Source organism: Argopecten irradians, chromosome 3 (genome assembly GCF_041381155.1).
Source record: "Argopecten irradians isolate NY chromosome 3, Ai_NY, whole genome shotgun sequence".
Classification (NCBI taxonomy): domain Eukaryota; kingdom Metazoa; phylum Mollusca; class Bivalvia; order Pectinida; family Pectinidae; genus Argopecten; species Argopecten irradians.
The window spans coordinates 45,622,284-45,641,559 of NC_091136.1; the positions used below are offsets into that span (position 1 = coordinate 45,622,284).

The window sequence follows — 19,276 nt, forward strand, 5'->3', positions numbered from 1 at the left end:
TAGTTCCGATTGATGAATGTTATAGCTGCAGTTTGATTTGAAATATAACAATGACACATTTAATTATTTTTGAATTATATTTTCTTCCAATTTGATAATGTATCAATAATGTCCATTTCGAATAAAAATTGAGATAACCGAGGCGGAGCGACTACCGGTATCGTTGTCAGGGTAGTGATGCGGTCCGAAGTGGAGCGAGCCGCCATATTTGATTTTCAACCGAGGAAAGTAACTGTGAAATAGTCTGTTGATCAAATGGTATGACTGTTGAGCTGCTGAATGTTTCTAATGTATGTATCGGTCTACGTACGCGATATAGACTAAATTCTTCATAGTCACGACTTTTATTTTATTGTACGGATGATAGACAAGTGTTTGCATGGTGTGTGACTGACTTAACTATGGAATTCCTTGAACATTCCTGAGGAAAGCCCCCGGTTGTAGACCCGACCAGCGATTCTTTTTGTTGTTTATTACCGTTACAATGCTAACACATATTCTGTTTTGATGTCAAATACATTTTAATTGGATCTAATAACAACTCTTTATTATTATTTTGAATCCGATAACGATGAAACTTTGTTTACATTTCATATAGTAGGCCAACCGAGTAGGCTTATGACGAGCATGTTATTGTCGGTGCCGCCTAAGGATCAGTCTTGAGACAAATAGAAGACCGAAATCGTTTTTTTAGTTTATTATTAATTCAAAGCAAATCTGTCATCTGTGAAAAGGTAAAATGTAAATTAAGTAATTATAGTTTATTTAGATTATCATATGACGCAAAATCTTACCGAAGCGTGAACTAGAAATAGTCCGATCCTACTTTGGGTTTGTATTCATACGTCGTTGCGTTTACGCTAATTTGAACGCAACTCCCCACCCGTTGACTATATAGAGGCATATGTAAATATAAACTAATAAATATGACGTACCGGTACACTTTAAATAAAGGGCAGTTGTGACCGAACAAAGTAAGTAAAATCAATTACACATACGAGTTTATCAACTGATCAATACATCTAGAGCAATTTAAAAGCTGTGTAATGATAAGTAGAGAAAAGGGAACGGTAGATATCACAGTGGTGCTATAGATGAATTCGGCGTATGGCATTCCATTGCATGATGCTTATAGTCAAATTAAATCTAATAACATAGTAAAGGATCTCTGCATATTTGCAAACAGGGGTAGCATAATGACAGGCCTTGAACGCGTTAAAAAGAATATCCATTAATCACAAATGAAATCTAGAGCATGTTGACCAATACCCTAGTTAAATTGGCTATTAAGACATTGCAAATAAAACAAAAACAAAACCACAACAATGCAATTATTCAAGCCTAAAATATGTACATGTATATTGATATTACTGATGCGTAATAAAAGGTTCATGAAGATGCTAAAATCGACGAAATGTTTGTACATTAGGAAACAATGCATCACGGGGACTCTCATTGCATACCACACAAAATATCAGGATTAGGTCGAAAATCAGTCCAATAACGCCTTCCTACCTATGGTGACCTGCAGCCTGCTGTATAAGTGAAGGAGTGAAAGTACTTATTAGTCATAAGCATACTTCATAACTAGTGAAAAAGGTTAGATTTAAAATGAGCTTTATTATATTACTATTGAACTCGATTGTTTATGTCCAAAACATTAAAAAACCATTTCAGATTAATTATAAAGTAACCATACTACCAGAACGTTGGACTAAATGGCTTGGGATAATATCTGTGAATCCATATCAATTCTATGTCTGATCAAATAATCTATATTGTATACTTTTTATATGTCCACTTTAGCATACTACAAAATACCATAGACAATAATTTTAACGGTAGCATATTTGACCAGATAAATCCCCGAAGTCATCACGAACTAGCCGACATTGTATTTTTGTATTCTATAAATAGTTGTACAAAGCACATGAAAACCTTACAAAGGTCAAGCAAGCATATACGAATACAGGGTTAATCAGCAGTAGGAAAGAATGGATATAAGAGAATTTTTGCTTCAAGAAAAAATGAACGTCAGGTCGTGCCCCACTGGAGCTGTTACGGTCGTGCCGAATTGTCGTTGTTCTCAATTTGATTTCCATGTGACTACTACAGCGCATGGCTAGCTGATTGAGTTAATGGTAGACAATGGCCAGAAGGGTATTTTTCACTTCTACCGAATCATGTGTAGTCGTGCATGTGTCTCTGTAGACCTGGCTGAGGCAGTCCGACAACATTTAGCTGTACGATATTGGACCGAGCCTTCTCCATTATCTATAAAGGTTGTATGTAAACGCATGTAAAAGTGTGTGCACTGTATATATCATTTATGATTATTTCGACAGAAAATAACACTTGAATCATTAAAAACAAACATCTTTCATATGCTTTCTGAAAGTGAACGTTGAATGAATTAGTAGGCAGTCCATGTACATTCGATAATAAAACAAAGTATGTTTTTGGAGGCTGTGATATCCGTGTTGTGTATCGTTGTAAAAGTGAACTTTGTACTGCCTCATTGAAGCACGAACCAAAAGACACCGCACAACACATCCAACTTGGTCACATTACACTGACGTGATACTGACAATGGGCAAACCAGTCGTCCCACTCTCTTCTTGTTAAGCGCCAAGCAGGACTATGGTGTGTCCCGGCTAGGGAACTGAACCAAGAGCTTTCCTCACAGGGGCGAACGCCAACTCAAGGTCAAAAGTAAGGCAGTAAAGGTCAGTAAATATAATGTTCTAAATTCAGTGGCATTTTACGATCATACAACGGGGCAGTAGGTACAATTCTAAGTCCTAACTGCTGGGCAGATGGCATAGCCACTATATGCATTAAACGAATTATTTACTGAATTGCGTGTAGATGTATTTTTGACTTGGTTTTTATCATTTTTAATGCGAGCTTCCTGACGAGTTCTAGAACGACGAAAGATGATATTGTCTCGTTATCATGGCCTAAATACATTCTTGTAAAACAGTGATTTGTGCCATAATAATATCTTTCAAATTATTTTGTATTGTTAATTTGACAAAATTGTGATGAAACTTATCCCAATATCAAGAGTAAATATACTATAATATTACGATAGTAAAACCATTGGTAACTGTGACAAAAGCTATTAAGCCATTCCAGTCGATGTACAATTGGGTTCATTTTACATACTAAATCGTTTTTTATGAGCTAATTTCATTTCAAATTGATTATATTACCCAGAGTAAAGTAAATATAATCCAGAGGAAGTTTTAATAGATTTTATGCTGTATACAAATGAAACATTAACAACTGTTATCCATATAAGTCTAACGTCGATACCATGCAAAATTCTTCAACGAATTCTGAAAGATGAAATCACCACTCATATGGAAACAAACGGCTTATTTTCAAATTACCAGCATTGCTTCATGAAAGGGAAATCCTTAGTGACACAACTCATCGAGGTCACCGACTACATTTCCAATAAAATGGATGAGGGGAAAAACGTCGACATCATATACCTCGATTTCAGTAAAGCTTTCGACAGGGTCCCTCACAAAAGGTTACTTTTAAATTTGGAAAAATATGGTATCAGAGGAAATGTTTTATAATTGGATCAAAAACTTTCTCATTGGAATAAAGCAGCGGGTCTGTATTGACGGTGAATTCTCCTACATAAGTGACGTCACAAGTGGTGTCCCCCAGGGGAGCATTTTAGGACCAATATTATTTTTAAGTTTCGTGAACGACATGCCGGAAGTAGTGCAAACTGTAATAAAAAAAAGTTCGCCGATGATTGAAATTATTGAAAGGAGTAAGCAACAATGATGATAAAGAGGATCTACAGAGAGATGTTAAGAACATTTGCAAATGGACCGAGACCTGGAACATGCAACTTAATGCCAAAAAGTGTAAACATCTGTTTATCGGTAACTTCAAGGACAACATTAACAAATATAACATCGAAAATGAAGGTCAAAAGTGTGAAATCACCAAAACTTAACCCGAAAAAGATCTTGGCGTAACTTTTGATAGTGAAACGAAATTTAGTGAGCATGCCTCCAACTATTGTTTCAAGAGTTAACAGATTAACTGGTCTGATCTTCAAACCTTTACCTTCATCGATACAACAATGTTCCTTAACTTGTACAAGTCCCTGATTCGGCATAATATTGCATTTGCATTTGGAACCCTATGTTACTTAAGGATAAAATTATGATCGAGAATGTCCATAGGGGAGTGAACAAAAGATTAAATGGATTAACCAACTACAAACAGCGACTGAGATCCTTAGGACTACCAAGCCTTGAGTATAGGAGAAAACGTTCCGATCTCATCCATTTTTTTTAAGATTATCAACAACATTGATAAAGTCGACAAAGATAAATTGTTTACAATGTCTCCCATCACAAGAGGTCACTCTAAAAAGATCATGAAGCCAGTATCCAGACTAGAAGTAACCAAACATCGGTTTAACAGCAGAATTGTAGATAATTGGAACAATTTGCCAGAAAATGTAGTGTCAGCAAAGTCTGTGAACTCCTTTAAATCGCGCCTTAACCAGCACTGGCACAATGAACCCTCCAAATTATCTCCAACTTGTTATATTGCTACCTGATCGATTATTTGATCATATACAAGGATACGCCTCCAGAAGTCATAATGACTTAAAGTGGTGTTTGAATTACATGATTACATAAGTAGACACCAATTTGCCACATCAGTTAAATTACAAAAATGAATAAACATAAAAAACAATGCCGAAGAAAAGTAATAAATGCAATAAATTGAATAGAAATTCAACAATGAAAAGTGTGAATTTTCAACATTTTGTATTGCAGCCTTCGTGTAAAACACATGTGATGCTATGTGTATCAATATGTCAACACAGATTTTATCTTTGTGCTTAAACCTAAACCACTTTTATGTAAACCCACCCACCCTTCTAACTTATAGTATGGAGCATAGGGTATTTCATATAAGCGATTCAACATGCGACAACCGGGAGCCCAACCAACACACTTTAACAAACGAAACTGTCAATTTCAAAAAGAGATACTTCAACATTAAACGTTTGTATCATATCAGATATCTGGTATATGAAACATGAGTAAAACCTTAAGAAATCTTCATGGTCTAGTGCGTTTTTGCAAATTGCAAATATTGAAAATGGATTGACATTCTGAGTTATGTGTCTGTACTGACGATGTATGTCACCGATAGAATGGATCCAGTACAATAACTCAACCTGTCAGCACTAAACGTTCATGTCTGGCGACCAAGCTCATACAATATTTCCGATAATTTTAGTGTCGCTCATTTATCAAAATTGTCAGTCAACATCAATGTCATGGTCTTCAAAGTTTACCCCCGTAGTATTAGGTGCATACCTCGAACATGAGATAAACTAACAAACTACACCAGTTTTATTATTGTTTAATTAGTTTCCTCCCTTATCGGAACTCTTTGTAGCACGAAGGGTCGTTTTGATGTGCGCATGATCGATATGTATATTGCACATTGCGTTGCGTTATTCGGGTTATGAAGATGATTATCTGCCGAACAGCCATAGGACATCCACAACCGTCTTACATAAAAACAGGTAGTTTGCGGATCCATGCATTGTGTATTGACAAGTTGGGACGTTAGCTAACGATTTTCGCTTTCAACAGAATAATTAGGCTATCGTATACAATGTTGTTGACTGTAGTCACTATGGCATTTAAATCTAAGAGAGTTGACATTTGTTATGTTTTTTCGTGTTTGAATTAAAATCTCCAAAACTGAGTTTTACACATACATATACATTACATTAGGGAAAGGTCACGTTCTTTCAAGCTTTTGGGTAATATCGGAAACCCAAGACGCATCATATGTGACCGGTCGACAGCGGAGATCACAAAGAGCAATTTAAGTGCACTATCGGAACTATCGCGACCCCGCGAGACTCTGACGGAACAGATCGGAATAGATCGGAACGAATCGTAGCCTTCCGAGAGCTTTTTTAACATGTTCGCGCGCAATATATATATATATATATATAATATATAATAAATTTGCGAATACAAACTTCACAAAACTTGTTAAATATGGGATGTTTAAAACTTAGAGAGACGGAGGGAAATGTGTAGAACACTATTTGAATGCCTTTCTATGGTAAAAACGAGAGAAAGTCATATACCATACAATATGAGTTGATGACGAAATATTTTCTGACATGTTTTCCTGAAGAAGTCCCCTTACGGTATTTTGATTTAATAAAAAGTTAGTAGACATTATCTTTCTCTCACTGTGAAAGCACATGCACATCAAACAGACTGCGAAAAAGTTATTTGTGAAATCAAGATGTTTTGGTGAACACTAAATCATGCCTTCGTATTAACGGTTTTATCAATTGACAATGGTCGTTGTTCTCGACCCCTAACCCTGAGGGATTGGTGTATCTTGCTGTACCATTATCATCACCTCCCTCCAATCAATGGTTTTAATTGCTTTTAAACACGTCCTCCGATAATACGTATCTCTTTTTTATTGCCATCACGAGATTAACTGCAGTCTGCATTGTAAATCAATATCATTGCCACCGTCTACAAATCGTAACGGAACACTTTATACACATCTGTGAGTGACGATAGCCTTATCTGTTTACCCTCCAAACATGTCAATGTGTATAGATACTATAGGGAGGTCAATTATTTTAGTTGTAATAGCTAATTACCTGAATAAGTTATTAATTCAGTTATTTAACAGAAAAATATGATAGATGGATATTCGTGATCGTATTATCATTTAAAGAAGTATGGACAAATCTTTACGTGTCAACAGCAGTCCTTATTAAAATCACGTTTATGGAGGCACTAAAACAGAACTTATGTAGATGCATTTAATATGGAGAATTCGGGCGATTGTCAGTATGGCGGATTTCTCGTTGAAGAATCGAAGAATGATTATTCTTCCAGTACCAATGGGCCTCAACAGAGAAATGTCTCATACATAATTTTTGATTATTGGTAATCTCAATTGCATTGTCAGTTTTAATAAGGATGTTAAGAATGTGAAAGACTGGATGTTTGGGAATGTTATTGGGATACAGTGCCGACTGAGATTCATATTTCTTTCATACCTACGGGTGTAATACTGGCTGGTCTAGGGCAATACATTCATGTCGCCTGGGGCTGTATTGCATGGCTACCCATGCAATAAAGCCTCGTGACGTCACTGCGTCAACAAAATCTCTATTTCCTTGGTAAAATTTTAACATTTTTTTTTCACAAATTTGACTGGTTTACTATAAAAGATGCAAACATAATGGAATTTGTGTTGAAAATATCACGTAATTTTTCATGTATGGAAAATTGACTTCCAGTCGTTGATTTCTTCAAATATATTTGAAAATAGCGGGATATTATAGTTGTAAAATTGCAATAAAACGTCGAGGTGTGACGTTTTATTGCTTCGGGATCACAAAATGTTGCAAAACCCTCGGCAAGCCTCGGGTTTTCCTACATTTTGTGACCCTCGGGTAGAATATCCCTATCCTTCATATCCACATATGAAAGAGTCTTATACTCTTTGGTACTTACGGGACCAGTCAGAATGCTTCAACAAAACATTCATGTACACCAAAATAACGTTGTCAAAATGTTCAATAACCCATCAGTATTATTGGAACGGTTGTGTTTTTGTGTCTGGTGTCCATTGATATAATAATTCTAATCTATGTTGTAGAACATGTGTGATTAGTTGTCTTAGTATCTGTTTTTCATTATTCAAAACCATGCTTAAGATTAAAAAATGTCCAATTCACATAAAAGGAAGAACATTCGGAAACAAGAATATTTTCACTTCATCGACAATTTTCATTGAATGTAGAAAATCATAAAACTGTAGTAAAACCGTAAATGAATCTTGCGCCGGTAAATCTGAATATGTCTGTACAACTCCTATTGTGACACTCCAATCACACGGTCCAGAGAGTTGGTACAGATGATGTGACGGTTCTCACTTCCAGATCAATACGCTGGAGAATATACCGAACAGGAGACACACTCCGGGACCTGTGAATGTAGACCATCTCTCTTACTAGGGTATCAGTAAAGTGCAACGAGATTACCCGGACACCTGAATCATGTGCTGCATCTCGTCATAAGTGTATTAAATCCAAACCAAGTCACTGCGTTAAATAGAATAATCAAAGTATCTTTGCAGCAAATGCATCATAGTCGAATCTGGGAGAGAATACTAAGACAATCAACAACCATTTAAAATCACCGGGGCCATTTTCTTGCGAGACTTTTCTAACTATAAAGTGAGTAGTTTATTAAATTGAGATAAATGGCTACAAGAAATGCTTGCGAACAGATTGGATCGATGTCGCGACATCCCAGTGTATGAAAGGAAGCATCTACAGTAGCTAGGATACTGGAACCCTGGAATCAGATACAGGAACATTAGTTTTTAACGTGTTAACCGGCGTATCTCATATTCATCGCACAAATCGGAATCATATCGTACCTACCTTTTTATAATAATAACGTTAGCCAGACGTTTTTGTGTAAATGGCACGCCAATTAAAACAAGATTGATATCAAGAGTGATGGATCTTCATTTATGTTTCGTTGTAGATGCCTCTCTGGATTTAAAAGGATGTGTATCAAGACAACTTCAATTCTCAGTGTGAGGGTAAAAGATTTATTTCATGCAGGATGAGAAAAATATATAGCTGCATTAAAGAGCTCTTCAGAAGTTTGTCTACACCAGAACGTCTGTTTGTAAATTAATACTGTCTGTCAATCTGCATCACGGATGGATAGTAGTAAAATGTGTGAATGAGCGCGCGATCCAGTACCTTCGTTATCGGACTATGGGAGTCAGTAAAAGGATATATTGGTGAAGCGTTGGGTAAGTTGTTTATTTCATCCATTGGTATAAGGGTACCTGCATTTTTCAATTCTTTGCTATTCTCTGCATTCTTTACTATAATAATGTAGGTAAAAATTTTCCCAAACTTTTTTGAAACCTATATCACTACCAGCAACTAACAGAGGCTTAAGGTTGTATCTTATAGTGTAGCATAACATAACTTTCAAAAGTAGGTATTGTCCTTAAGAAGTTAACAATCATATGGTTCAACTGGTGTAACTTCAGGAAATACGAATACCTTTATTATGTTGTATGTCGTTCTGTTGGAATATATTCCGGTAGAACCTTCAGGTTGATTCTATTCAGCCATATGGTGTATCATATTGCCTTTGTCGGACAACACAGTCCATTTTTAAAAATACATATTACACACGAATTTCACGTTGCTTTATGTCATACATGCAAGGCTCGATTTGAAATACTACGTGGAGAGCATCACATTTATTTAGTACATTTATGGCATTGCGATGATTATTACGTCACACTGTCGAAGCATATTACGCACCACGTTGTGTAAAACATCTTTTTCATTTAACACAGGACATTTTTCCATTTACATGTCTGACTCCGATAATGCATTAACAGATATGTTAGCAAGCTCTCCTTCATAGACGCTTTGGCAGCACAGACATGGCCTTTAGGGACGTAACAATTGGCGGTGAAGTTGAATGAAATTGATTCAATTGTGTCTAGTGTTAACGTATTGTTTTAAATGAGCCCGGGTCTTGTTGGGGGTTCTATACAATCCATTCAGCTCACAATGCAATTGCTTATAATAAGATGCAACTGCAGTTTTATTCAAGATATTGTATCAGGACATTCTCCTCATTTGCGTTGAACTAAGTTTAGTATAAATATGATAGTTATGTAAACAATATTTCTAATTAAGGTATAACGAAAATGTATTCGGCCAGTACGGGCACTGATATCAGGTTAATGCAACACTCTTATCTTTTTATATATCATATGTGATAACCATCCTTAGACGAGTATGTAAATATTAATATATTTCTGTACTTCGTTATATGAATAGGAAACAAAAAGATACTGGCACTGATGAAGGTCTGACGTCTCACCTCTGAGTGATAAAATAAATGTAAAAGGAAAAAAGAAATTGTGACAGACATAAATTTAATGACGTCACGATAGCAACAACATCATAAACTCGTGTTTTCCGGAAAATGTGTTTCATTATTTACAATATTGTAGCCAATCACTATATATGTTATCCTCGGTAAACAGCAAATCTGACAAGCACCAACATTCAGTGGGCATTGATTCATCAGTTTGTAGCGTACTGCCAACTCATTAGATAACTCTAATTAACTTTCGTAATTATACGACATGCTTATACATATGTATGAGGGTTAATTACAACTCGAGTACACTGTAGTACACCGCGATACGGACTAACCCGATATAGATTTATTTTAGCATCAAGCAGGTTTACCTCTCCTCCTCATAGCCAATCCAACAATCTGTCTATGTCTTGTAAAGTAATGTGGGGAATAGCATTCAGTTTATAGTAAAGACGCAATAAAACAAGCTTCTGCTGGAATGTAATAACATACTGTATAACATGACATATTCGTGTGCATTGATTTTTGTGATTTCGTAGTTATGAAATATTTCGTGTGTACAAAAGCATTCATGATCGGCCTATTTAAGCATCAAAAACATGAATATTTTTGCTGAAAACAAAGATTTTTCAACGATTTGATGGCTTGAGATTCACTAATTTAAAACAAAACCTTCACTGAAGGTAAAATGTTAGAACTGTGCCTACTGCCTTACTGCATGTTTGTAAAAGGCGACTAAATTTTAAATTTGCTAAAATAGAATAAATATTTAACTTGGTCACTGTGACCTATTTTTTTTAATTTTTCATCAGTTTTCTGAACTGAACTTCACAAACCCAAGATTTATAGGCAGCATGCAACATCTGCAAAAAGTATTATCTATATTCTTATATTTAATTAATTAGGAATTAAAAATGAAAATAGGAATTTTCACCTTTTGACCTCTGAAATTACCATGAGCCCAGAAAAAATTCGTATATTCTGTGATAGCATACAATATGCAGCTGACCCTAAGGTATCGTCATGCAAAATATCTTGCTTAACACCGAGTTGCCGTAAAACGGCCCCAAGTGATATCCATCCTTTCGTTTCTTTTCTTATCTTCGTTGTTCGACAGGACCCAGGAAAACAACGAACTTGTCTAAACAACGAACATTTCGTGTAGTATATATCTTTGTTTCTGTTTTTAATGAGATATAAACCTCATCATTCTTCTTCTTGGCACCACCTACTTTTTTATCGCCCTGAGTAGAGCCTTCGCTCCTTGATGGTTCTGTCCCCTGCTCTGGACACCTCATGATTTATTTAATCAGTACTTTCTGCTCGTGTTCATCAGTAGTATAAATGGAGTGAGACAGCTGGTTTGCACTGTTATGTCAGATGGAGGTGCGTTGAAGTGCGCTATTGTCTTTGGCACTAAAAAGGGGGTAAGAGTCCCACTGTAACAAGGCGAAAACATGGAAATAAGCACAGTTTTACATTCCACATAGGACATAGGAAGTAAAGTCTTAACCTTCGACCATGACCGTCCGTAAATAAGCCTAGTTGTGGATAGGATGTTAAACCTAACCAAACAAATAACATTTTCATATATTTTATCGTGTTAAACGATTCAGGATATTTCTGTTGAAGTGATATCCCATATAAATGTTTGATCGTTCTGTTGTCCAAACACTGTTGTAGTTGTGTAGTTGACCACCGATATGTTATTGTCCTCGATGATAATACATGTACTTATTTCAAGTTCGATGTATGTAGGGATATTGTTTAGAAACATTAGCTATGGTAGTCGGTAAATAATTCATTATTATGTTCTGATATGTAAAAATGTCCTGATCAGCCAGGGAATATGTTATCAGTTTACATTTATGATTAACACATTTTATCGACCCATATTGTAATCGAAGTTAGTCGTTGCCTTTGGCTGTATGAAGAAGGTCATCAAGGTACAATGTTCAGATCTTCTACTTGTTATTAAGAGCTTCATTTGCAGAGATGTAGCCCAAAAGGTTGGAATATTGGGGTTTTATCCATAAATGCAATCATAAGCAACCCGTAAAAAACTATGTTGGGATATCATTTATCATTTGAACTCCACTAAACCTTACTACAGAAGATAAGCCACGAAGGCAGCGTCTTAGGATTAGTGTGGCTTGCAGGTGTAAGTAATGAAACATAAGGGTAATTAAGGCAGGAGAATTTCCTTCAATTATTTATCATACTGTAAGTGGTGGCGATGTAATTGAGTTCATAGATTGCACTGAGATAGAGTTATAACTAGGCGTAAGTGTCACACGGATGCCGAAAGGATTTTGAGTTTTCAGATTGCATGCATTCAAGGTGGTTGTCAATCAATTCATAACAGTAAACTTCACTTTTGGAATTTTCACTTCAGCGACTTTATTTGATTTCATTTGATCAGATTTCAGAACTATTGCTATTATTAATCATTTGGTGACAGTTCCTGGTGATTAGAAGTACAGAGGATGCTTTATCACCTAGACATGGGGTCTTTTTAGTGCTTGAACTAATTGTTTGTCAATGCCAGAGTGTTAATCATCAGGACACTGGGGTATGTAACCTTGTCTTTCACCTGAGGTAATACCGCCAGTAATGTATTTTCATACGATGCTGGTTTACGATTTTGGTTATGTTGAAAGCATTATCATGCTGTAGAGTTACCTTGTCTAATCGAAACCTGTAATAAAGTGCCTTATAAAACGTTAGAGGGACACCATCGCCTCCCGTTCTTATCTTTGCCTTGTTCCTTGTTTTTTCATTACCTCGTATAATGTTGCGAATCTTTTATTAACTTCTTGAACTAGACTTGTCATGTGTAATTTAGCAAGGGCTTCGAGGACCTTAAGGGTCATATTGCTATTGACACACACACAGTAAAGGAATATATACAAAGTACCAAATGTGCTAAAAGTGCTCAACTTTTCTTGGAAATCAATTGAGAAAATTTGCCATAAGAACTCTAAGTACATGTAGTTAGTTTCGGATGTATTTGATCATTTTAAACATGAATGTCAAGATCATTCCAGTAAACAAATTGTCATCACATGCTATACTGTATTTTTAAGTGCTACATAACCATGAAGCAAAATGTGACAAGAAGAGTTGTTCCACGTTCTTTATGAAAAAGAAAGCATTTGATACCTATGAAATTCACAGTCGTATATCTATACGATTGAATAATTAATAAATCTAGAAAAACGTTACGAAAGAATTGATAAAATTGTTTTTCAGACGAAATAATGTACATAAAGATGTAAGTATGCTGATGTAAGAGCGATACTTCACACACCGTGACCACAGTGGACATTGCTGGGATATCACAGTGATTCGAACTACTTCAATGTTCATTAGAACTGGTCTGTTTCCGATATTTATACCAATTACAGCGCACTCTTTGACCGGGTTGTCCATTAAAAAGCAAATGCTCTTTGGAAATATGAAGACTGATATTGCGGGTACTGTGCATTTAAAACGTTCTAAGTAATTAACCCACATGTTCTTACCTGAAGAGGGCCTGATGTTTGCTATTTACCGTACCTTTTCATCATATGGCATCCACACACTGAGACTGTTTTGATATAAACACTTTTATTAACAGACATGAAAAAAACCCAGATAATTCATAGTTTATGAAACGTTTGGGTATATCATGTATAAAGATAATGCAGATTAATTCTTCAAAGTATCCGTGTGCTTTATCATAATAACTTTGTGTTTAAAAAAAAAAATATGTTACCCCTAGAAGTGACCACATAAAACTTCTCGTCGTTGAAATTTGAATTTTGGAAAACAACTGTAAGATGTTTCTCCTGTCGTCTTATACACAAATAGATAAAATGGTTTATTTATTACTCTACGTTTACCTAATCTACTGCCTGATAGTGTGAGTCCTCTATAGCTAAGCATGCAGTTATTAGCTCAATCTTAGTACATGTTTTCCGATATCGACTTCAGTATTATTAGCCTGGCCTCATGAAACGACGTGTACAGCTAATTTTCATGCATTAAGGGTAATATGTTTTAGTAGCTTCTCCTTACAGCTAACAATACCGTAACAATACAATGCAAATTTTTACTGGTTGGTCTGATTGCTTATGTTTAAAGTTGTATTTCTTGTAATTTTCACCATCATAAACGCTCATAAAACATACAATGTGTGAATATCGATGCTTAAATATGATGGTTCAGATCCATGAAAGCACCAATATACTATTGACATAGCAGTAAACATCGCATGAAATAACCGCCACTGTCAACGCTATGTTTCGGGTTATATCGGAAAACCGAGTTCCATCACGTGACCAACATCGGCGATACCCGAATAGATCAGAACCTGCCGGCTCGTATCACGTGGTCAATATCGGCAATACCCGTACAGATCGGAATAGATCGGAGGAATAGTTCGGATACTTCCGAGCTATTTTAAACGTGTACACCTTAAAAATCAATATTCTAACTCAATGGTTTAATAACTTTGCGAATACGAACTTAACAAAAGTCGGTAAATATCGAAAGTTTAAAACTTAAAAAGGCGGCGAAAATATGTAGAACACTTTAAATATTTTTCTATGCCAAAAACTTAACGTCTGATTAGCAACTAAGGTCATTTACGGACAATGCAATGTGTTGTGTGTGACGTTTACTTTGAGAAGTTGTGGTATATTTATGTTGTGTAACAACTCTTGTCTATTACATAGTCGCACAGAATTATACTGACAACGAACATTATATGCTTGGAGGCTTGGAGACAGAATTCAATATCCGCCTCAACTCAAAGTGACACGTCACTTAGATATAGAAATAAAATCGATAATTTTACGATCATGCAATAAGGAGACTGGTAAAATTGTACATAGTTTGTTTTATCCTATAGTAGCTCTTGAGGGCAAAAACATTGATAGTCAATTTTAGAATATCAAACCTAATGTCAATTGAATTGATAAATGGTTGCAAACGTTGCCCTTTAATTCGTGTATTTTCAAATCTGTTTTAAATAGAAGTGTGACAAGAAGATAACAGCCAACTCTGGAGACTCCAATAGGTTTTACCTTATTTAAGAACCTAACTACACTATATATAGCTATTTCGTCGTTCTAGGACTCATAGCAATATCATCATTCTGATTTCAGAAGATCAAGATTACACATCCAGTTGGTGTGACAAAATGACGTTGAAATCTTTCCAGCACCACAGTCTCGATGCGTTGTTCTTATTTTGTTTTGGCAAAAACATGACAGCATGACTTGTTCTAACCATTGAACAACCTTAAGCACCTACAATAGTGTATAACTTGATTTGCCTCACAAGAACACTGAACGCGTCTTGTTAACCGAACTGCTAAATCAACCGAATAATTCGATCGTTATCATACGCCGATCGTAGATTACAGAAGGCCGGCGCCTCTGATTAGAAACGATTTCCGACTGTTTACCACAAATTACTGTAAGAAGCCTTGGCTGTACACTTGAAGTCGATAAATAGTCTCATGTTGGCTGTTACCTTAAGTGTCCAACTATTAGCCACTGGGGTGGGTAGAATAAGATGTCGATTGCTGAGGCAAATTCTGCTTGGGATAATTGCCTCTTGTTGACCAATAAGTTCTAGACCTTATTGTGCTAAATAAAATACTGTTATCATTCCGCTACATTTGTCGATAAGATAGCTTTCCAAAACTCGTCTCTTGCTTACTACAAAAAATCTTTGCAAAGCTCTGCTGTACTCGTTTTGAATTTACAGAATATGATTCTGGCATGCTTATGTGGTTGGTTGAGTGATCGTGTATGTAGATGGTAACTGATATTAATCAAGACACAAGGACTATAGTTTACGTCTCTGTTATAGGTCTATACTAAAATGAACAAAATGATTGGAAATATGCACGTCATATTATATCTTGGTTCGATATTTCAAAACAGGTATTCCCATCAAAAAGATATTGTCACTGTAAATGCTGTTCTGATTGGTCAATATTGATTAACCACATATTTCCACCACAAAACCTTATATTTCACTGTGGAAAATGAAGAGTCGATCGCGTTTTCGATAGGAAGTAGATGCGGAGGAATTTTTTGGGCGCTAAGGTATGTGGCATGTGGTATGTGTCTTCTTGTAATAGTGTAATCCATGGCAATTTATTCTGCTATTATAAAAGATACAGTCATCCATCTTTCTTTGTGCTGATTATTAAGCAGGGACAGACACTTTGCCTCGACCAAGGGCATTTCCTTCTTTCACAGTATTAGAACAGTCAGTATCTAACGCTTGCATCAGATACTCCACATAATATCAGTATACACTGACAGAACATATGGCTATGTAACAAAAGTTTTAAGCCTTCAAAAATATATAGAAGGGCTTTTAGAAATAATTATATACATACGTATACTACAAGTAAAACAAGCATCAAAATATAGTCTTGATTCGTTTTGTAATATGATATATAAACTGTTTCTGAAAGTAGATCAAAGTAGTATCATAAAACAGTTACCAAATATTACCAACAGCACATATCTGTATTATTTTTGTAAATCGCTATTAGTTTACAGTAGAATGTATTTTAAACATTCATAAGATGTAAACTGCAATAACACATTAAATTTACAATGTCCTGAATATCTCTATACAGTTAATCGATCTTCATATTGGCCCACTAATGAAGTACAATGACAGAAACACATAACAGATGTCCATTCTATTCTATCAAAATGATAAATATCGAAATAGAAGACTTAAGGTACTTTTCCTCTAAGAGTTTTCTTTAATTTGCCATAGTCGCTCCAAGTTAAAAAGGTTTTTGCACTTGTTGACAGATAGGACACTTTTAACATGTCTTGGCAACAGGTACACATGTCTACTTCACTCATAGGACCGAACGCTCAATTTAAGGCCAAAACATAAGGCAGTCTCAAAGACAATGGGAACAAGCAGAAAGCAATTAAAAAGAACAGAAACGATGATATCATAAACGTAGCCACGTGTTAGGAACATACAACTTTCATACTTTACATCATGAAAGCGCATTCAGGTAGAACGCTCTATCTGTCGATGTGCACAATGATCAAAGTAATCTTACGCGACAATGTACATTTTCTCCGCTGATATTTAGAGAAAATAAAGTATGGTGAATTTCGTAAATTATTATCTAAAGTTTTTAAGAGTTAAAACATGATCGTGTAACGGACACTGAACACCAATGGTTGGTGTGTTTCTGCTAAACAATACTGTATGTTATTTGGGAGAACCTCGTACCTGATGTACCATCCCCTAGACAGTTCAGTTAACCTCAAGCAGTCGGTCGATGATTGATAATCACCAATAGAAAAGTGGTTTGTATAATCATGGAGTCGTGCTTTTCTCCACGTAGTACTGGATGACACTGATTACTGGCACTAGCCATCTCGGGCTATATAGATTGGGAATACTCGCATGTAGATTGGATGCTTAGATACAAATAGTAATCATCCTTAACACAACCACCATCCGGCCATTACAGCTCTGCTCGCTCGTCCGAAAAATTAAAGGTGTCTGAATATGCTGAAAAGATTAATAGAATAATTGTCGAAATACAGCCTTATAATTTATATCTCTTTGTTTTGATACATCAATTACAAATGTAGTATTCCCAGCGTGAAATAAGTATTCTGACTGTCGAAAGCTTTTCAAAGCCATTTTATTTAATATTAATACATACACCCGGTATTTCGTTTCTTTCCCGTTGATAAAACTACTCTAGGAAGTACACGAACATTCTGTGCGGAACCATTTTTTCCACGTATTCGTGCTGTATACACGTTTTAATTACAGGAAATGTTGAGTACCACGACTTATTCACCATGACATTGGATGTGTACTTCCGGGAGTAGATACAAGATGATATGATAGATTTTGTAATGATTGTCTTTGCATCACCTCAATACAACCAAAGTTTCACCAAACCATAACATTCATATTTACATGGTCTCAACATATAGCTGTCAACTTTCATTATTTCTACGGACAGACCGACAGACTGATTCCAATATATACCCTCCCTAATTAGTTGCGAGAGTATAATATTACTATTTCCATTTTGAAATAAGCATAAAAGAGACTATTTCGAATACCTTTCATTATTTCTTTATTTTTTATCTTGCTTTGTTGTTGTTGAATCCCGTCTCTGTATTTACAGTAGCTTGAGATTATAAGTTGCCTTCCCTGCTTGTGATTTTTATAGTACGATGGTCATCTATAGCAAACGCGGATATGCTGCTTGAGAGAACAGTATTTATTATAGATATGTCATACCTGCACCTCTGTTTCTGTCATATCCATTACAATGCTCTTCCCGCCATACTGCACGCAGACGAGCAGACGACATCACTTACAAGTTATTATTTCATTATTAAATAAATCAATTTGTCATGAAATAGGCAAACTCAATCAATATTTGTAGTGGTTGCGGCGAATACCCTTCTTTCCCACGGGGGAGAGAATTGCCGGAGCTCGTCTCCTTATTTCGCTCATATCGTCCCCCATACGAAACCATGGCGAAATTAATGACTGAGGACTATTCTATTCATAGCTGTTCCAACAATGTGATTACCCGTTTCATTGCCAGAAAGCCCTGCTAAAACTCTCTGCCAATTGGAAAGGTTCTACTTAATGATCTAAAATTAGCAAATCGAATTTGTTTCCCAATACGACACATAACAAAAGAGACGGTGTTGCTTGGAAATACTGCAGCAACAGCATAATAGGCTGGCTGATGGAATCGTGCGACTGGGAGCGTCTTTGATTCAGGCCTGACTCTTTCATAGCTAATGATAGCAAGAATGAATGAATACTGCCATTTCAATATTCCATCGCTAATTGTTATGTAATTATATTGGACGATTTTGTTCGGATCTCCAAAACGTAGCTCCGCGGAATCATCTTTCGAACTTTTGATAGAAATGCAATATGTTAATGTAACGATTAATAGGGCTTATATGTGTTAACTGTCTTTTATATTACAGAAGAAAAGACATAAAATTTAGTCTTTTGATTGATGTTAATGGATATAACTATTTTTCGAAACCGACAGTATCGATGACAACCGCATGCGTGTTTCCCTTTCGAAGCGCAATTTTGCAGGCGAATTTCTTACAGTGCTTCCTCTTCACTGCATCACTGCCTTAGACACTCAAAAAAGCAGCATGCTTGGTCAAAAAACTGACAAGGACGACTCGGCATTTTTTTAGCAATAATGCCGTTGAGCAATGTAAAAACTACTACGTCCTTTATTCGTTTCTATCGTC

General features: G+C 35.8%; 1 protein-coding gene across 1 annotated transcript in view; it reads left to right on the top strand.

Moving 5' to 3' along the window:
• The first annotated feature begins 8,402 nt into the window (after positions 1-8,402).
• Positions 8,403-19,276, top strand: part of LOC138318770 (ectonucleoside triphosphate diphosphohydrolase 1-like) — a 39,442-nt gene continuing 28,568 nt past the window's right edge. Inside the window, exon 1 of the mRNA XM_069261458.1 lies at positions 8,403-8,880. The gene's annotated coding sequence lies outside the window, so the exon portion shown is untranslated. The remainder of the gene's footprint in view (positions 8,881-19,276) is intronic.